General features: G+C 33.7%; 1 long non-coding RNA gene across 7 annotated transcripts in view; it reads right to left on the bottom strand.

Annotated features, from left to right (window-relative positions):
* Positions 1-3,520, bottom strand: part of LOC107625902 — a 5,990-nt gene extending 2,470 nt beyond the window's left edge. The window contains exons 1-4 of one of the 7 annotated variants that reach the window (XR_002357960.1): positions 2,889-3,520; positions 2,592-2,738; positions 786-936; positions 201-305 (exon numbers count right to left, since the gene is read on the bottom strand). This is a non-coding gene — a long non-coding RNA (uncharacterized LOC107625902). The remainder of the gene's footprint in view (positions 1-200; positions 306-785; positions 937-2,591; positions 2,739-2,888) is intronic. The other 6 variants (XR_002357962.1, XR_002357958.1, XR_002357961.1 and 3 more) reach the window with 6 other exon arrangements.

The raw sequence follows: 5,829 nt of genomic DNA, 5'->3' as shown, positions 1-5,829 counted from the left end.
GGAAAACAACAAGCAACTCTAGCTAAGCCTAACTCTCATGAAACAAAAACAGCAACAGAATAGGTTCTTAATAAAAGCAGGGATAAACAGGAAAACCATCAGGAATATTGGAGAAGCTTTAGCTATATGCTGAATGATCAATATAAGGTGTACAAAGAGGGAGGTTATGTGCCCCTAGCAGGTGAGGATAAAAATTTTACCATTAGTGACATGATGAGTTTTCATGGGGATGCATCTTGTTCAAAGGTGGTCCAGCAGCATCCTTCAAACACCTCATTTTTCAGAAGTTAGATTATGCCTGCTACCTAGGTGGAGTAACAAATTGAATGAGAAATTAAAATAATGAAAGACTAGAGAAAATTCTAAAACAGAGTAATGCCAAACAAAATAGAGCATTAATGAGACCGAAACTTTTAAGGTTTATCATTCAGTTTCCTTTGTATCAAACTATTCATCTAATTTCCATAATTTGGTAAAAAAAAATGAAAATCAAATTCAGAGAAAACTAATGCTCAAATATCTTTAAAAAAATATCAGATTCACACCAGATATTTTTTTTCTTAAAAAAAAAAAGCAGTTCAGGAATCAACACAGATACTAAGAACTGAAATGGAAGAAAACTCAAATTATTAAAAAAAAGTGCAGAAAAAAAATTCAAACTATATACCTAATCAAAATGGACCCTTTTATGAAAATATTTCATGGAAGATAAAAAGGAAAATACTTGAGAAGTTGGTAATAGATGGCAGCTTATGGTTTGTGTGAGCGAGGGAGAGAGAACTAACCTTCGAGCAGCACCGCAAGCAGAACCGCGACAGAGAAGCGAGCAGAACCGCGAGAGAGAGGGGTGAGCAGCACGACGACCAGAACGGCGAACTGGCGAGGAATGGCGAGCTGGCTAACACAAGAATTCTTTAGCATTATCTATCTGCACAACTTTAACAGAATTTCTAGTTGGTTTTTCATAAGTAACTTGTTGTAAAATTTGCAGAACTTGAGCTTTTGAATTAAGTAAGTATAAAAAAGTGTATCTTGTCTAAACATCTACAATGCTCATATAGTAATTCTGATCTGGAAATAATTGGGACAGGAATCCATACATCAATGTAAATTAATTCAAGAGGAGAAATAAAAATAATATTAGACAAAGAGAAAGGTAAAGTATGCATTTTTGCCTTTTGTACAAGCTTCACAAACAACAGAATCAAACTCAGTTTTATTTGAATATATTACAGTGTCTAAGAATAATCTCAAAAATAATAAGTGATGGATGTCCTAATCTTCTATGCCAAGTTCTAAATTAGATTTATACATAGCAAGAAAATATTGAAATACTTTGGATTCATTAATCTGTCTAGGTATATACATGTTCTCAAAAACATATAGATCTTGTTTAAGTATTCCTTGAAGGAGCACCTCCTTAGACACCTGAGATAACACATTTTCAATTGTAAAAAATGCCTGGCCTCAATCCATGACCTACAACTAAAATTATGAAAGGAACAACTCAGCTATCTCAACTTTAGTATTTTGCAGTTAGAGTTTTCCAATGTTGCTGTAAGACTGAACACTCAAGTTCTTGAGTCCTATTCTTTCTCTGTTTTGTACTTTCAATGATCACCCAAATTACTTGGTTAGAAACTTCCAATTATAGTTTAGAAAACTTTGGTTTAATTTGTCTAATTTGTATATGCATAGAAATGAAAGGTTCATAGTAACCAATATATTAAATAAACTTTAGTGTGTTTACTTAGTACATTTTTATAATATTAAGTCATAAACACAGTAACTCCGGAACTTTAACAATATGGACAAAATAGATTTTTCAAAAAAAATAAAGGAAAAAACCTTGAAAACGGGTGTTTCGTATTAGCATATAGCAAGAATGCATATTAAAAGAACAGTGCATTTTAATTCATTTTTATACGTTACCAATTTGATTTTTGAGGACGCATAAAATTCGAAAAACACATTGTTATCTAAAGTAGAGATAGAGTCAAGTAAGACTCGCACTATAGAAGAGACCTTAATTTTAGTAGACTGATAGCATCATAGTTGCATAGAACTTCCAATACACCTTTATCACGGATACACTGCTGCACCAAGACCGTTCTAGGTGGCGGTGCACCAGACACACTCACACCCTCAAGAAACCCCCATTTAGTATTTCTTTACCAAAAAAATTAAAGACAAAAATCAGAAACCATTCCAATAAGTAATTTACATCATAACCAAACAAAATAACAAACGATCATATCACTCAAACCTTGTATCAAGTATCTGTACTATTCGAACAAATGCATGTGTGTCATAATAAAGTATAATTCATATACTAAGATTAAAAGAATACCAGTGAATGAATCTCATTATCCAAGTTGAAATAAATTTTATATACTCCAATATAAGAAATCAGTACAATTCATATACCAGTAGTGACTTGATAGTTTTCCATGCAGATCCCACTGAAGACAGGGCTTTTTTCTTGTAGTGTGATTTGTCACAAACTATGAATTTATCTAAAAATTTTATTCATTCAGACTTCAAATATGAATATGATAAATTAAAACCCTAAAAAATAGTAGGATTTGTACCTCTTGGATAATTTGAAGAGCAACCACTCCTCTACTTTTCTTTATAATCGGTTTCTTCTTCGTCCAACGGCGGTCGGAGATGAAGTAGGCCAAAGCTACGCACAGCAAAATGGCACCACCGAAGCCAACGGCGCGAGGGATGAGCGACTAGTTGGGGAACAAATAGAAGATTAATAGCAAATTAAACACAGCAAAACCAATTTAATAACAGAACCAGAACAAATAGAAGATTAACAGAGAGAAGAGAGGTCTAGAAGATTTAAAAAACAGAGTAGTTAAAAGGAGAATTTCACAAACCCAGGAATCAAGAAGAACGACAGCGGCGTTCACGGGACGGGGAGGACAGCAACGTTCACGGGACGGGGAGGACAGCGACGCTCACAGAACGGGAGAGTAAGACGTAGATGTTCACGGGACGGAGACGACACGACGAGGAGAACACGCCTTGGACCGAGACCGCGAGACGTGCGAGTCTGCGATGGCGTGTGCGAAGTGGATTCTATGCGACGGCGGTTCTGGCGTGTGCGAGGGAGAGAAGAGAGTGACGGAAGAGAAAACTAAAAGGCAGATAAGAGAGCAAGAGAAGAGACTTAGGGAGTTAAGGTTCCAGTGAGGGGAGGGTGATTTTAGATTTAGGGTTCGACAGATATACGAGGGTTCGACAGAGAGAGGGTTAGAGGAAAGGCATGGGTGTGAAGGTCATTGGCTTAGACAGATGAGGATGAAGGCGATGAACGGTCTCGGACGATGAAGGCATGAGGACGAAGGTCATTGGGTTAGAGGAAAGGCATGGGTGATGAACGATGAACGATGAAGATGGAGATGTTGTTTGAGGATGATGACGGCGCGGGTAACTTTTAGGGTTTTTTTTGTGACTGGGTCACTTTTGGGTTAAAACTAGCATGTGATGTTGTTTGGGTTAAAATTGAAAACTAAGGAAAAAAATGTTAAGTGTGGAAAAAAATTGGGTGGAAAACTAAATTTTGGCGGAAAGAACTCTATCAGTACGTTTTTTTGTGGGGTGCCAAAATAAACAGAATATGGGCACGCTTTAAAAAGGTGACCATTGAAACACAAATTAGCCACGCTTTACAAGCGTGCCAGTTTCCCTCTATAGCCACGCTTTTAAGCGTGACAAAAAAAAGGGTGGCCAAATTTTTAATCAGTGGGCACCCTCGTAAAAGCGTGCCGATTTCCCTCTATCATCACGCTTTTCAAGCGTGGCAGTAAAAAAGCGTGGCCAAATTTTAAGTAAGTGGGCACCATCGTAAAAGCATGCCGATTTTCCTCTATAGCCACGCTTTTCAAGCATGGCAAAAAAAAGCGTGGCCAAATCACAAATCAGTGGCCACCCTGGCAAAAGCGTGGCCATAGACCACTTTTGGGCACGCTTTAAAGCGTGGCAAGAAAAAAGTGTACCGACAGGCCTTTTTTCTTGTAGTGTTTATAGCGCGCTTTGATAATGAAAGAAACTAGACCCTAAAGGTACTCCTAAAATTGTTTATGGTTTTAATACATTTTCCTATATGATTCTTATATTATTAGTATAGTTTAATTTGTATATGGATCTATTTATGACATTTTACTTGTGTCATGGTTGAGAAATGACAAATGTCCTATTATTTGGTTTGATAAATTTGGTTGTGTACTGGATGAGAAATAAGTTGTGAATTGGTTGTTTTTGTTGGAACCGTAGACGGTGGAAATATCCAAGTTTTAGGGGAGGTTCTGCCAAAATTTTTCTAAACATTAATGGAAAAAATTATAATTAGTGTTATATCTTGTTTCTAATTTTTTAATTGTTTCGGTTTTTCTTATTTACAGGAGTGCTGAAATGATGACCACATGCTACCTTGAGGGCTCAAGAATATTTTGATTCATAGAGTCACTAATCTATGTTAGAACTTTTAAATTTTGGTTGAATTTATGCAAGACATATAACTCGTAGAACTAATCAATGTACTCACTAAGATTATTTTGTTTTAAAACAATTTTAGCTAAATGAGGCATGTTTGAATTATTTATGTTTTTGCATATTATATAAATGTAAACTTGCTTATTAAAATAGTTAATATATTAGTTAATTTAAAAAATAATTTAGTAAATTATGCATGCAATTTGTATTAAAAAAATTGTTACAAAATAATTATTTTGCTTTTGTAACTAAAGAAAAAAAAACGTTACAAAATCAAGTTACATTTTGTAACAAAATTTTATGATAGGAAAAAATAGATTGTCACAAAAAATAACTTGAAGATCAAAATTTGTTACCACTTTTGTAATGACTTCTGATTTTTTGTATAAGAAAAATTTGTTACAAAATATCACTTTGAATTGTAACAGTTCCATTTTTTGTTGCAAAAACTTTTTATAACGGGACATACTGCAATGGCCCCTTTTTTTGTTACAAAATCCTTTTGTTTCAAAATTTCGATTTTTTGTAACAATTTTTTTTGTTACAAATATTACTTTTTCTTGTAGTGAATGGTTAGTTCATTAGTTCTTTTAAGCAAGCGTGGGGTTTGAATTTCACCTGATGCATACAATCCATCTGCAATAAATTAATTTTTGGCCTGTCGAATTTGAGGAATACTGTGGACAACAATAAAAAATTTAGGCTTTTTTTCAAGATTCTAAAAACTAGACTAGTCATGGAACTGTTTTAGTTATTGATTCACTAATTCAACCGTTTCAGTTGAAAAATCGCACTAATCCAACCGGTTCAATCGAAAAATTATTTTATATTAAAATAATAAATAAAAACATTAATTTAACAATTTAACGCTTAGTTTTTCATTATATCACTATTGAACTTATCAAAATAGTAATTATTGAATTAACCAATTTATTTCTTCTCTGATTAGGGCTGGCAAAACATACCCTACTTGCGGGTCATCGTAGGGTAAATTAAATAGCAGTGCGAATTTGCCTGTGGGTATGGTAGGATACGGGTTTAGGGTATATCAAAAAAGTAGGTATTGAACCCACAAATTGCCGCTTATAAAAACTTGTAATAACCATTAAGTTAGCTTTTTAATTTACTAACTTAATACATTTATATTTTTTTATAAAGTTAGCCTAAAATAAAAAAAATAAAAATAAAATTCATATTGAGATATCACATTTTACACTAAATAAATTCAAAAATCCTAACGCCGTTTCTTAAATTAGGTTCACTCAATTTTTTATTAATATGTATGAAATTTGAAATGATTAAATTTTATACTAGATTGAAAAA

This window comes from Arachis ipaensis, chromosome B02, assembly GCF_000816755.2.
Source record: "Arachis ipaensis cultivar K30076 chromosome B02, Araip1.1, whole genome shotgun sequence".
Lineage (NCBI taxonomy): Eukaryota > Viridiplantae > Streptophyta > Magnoliopsida > Fabales > Fabaceae > Arachis > Arachis ipaensis.
Note: the sequence above shows the minus strand (reverse complement) of the source record. Positions and strands in the feature narration are given on the sequence as shown.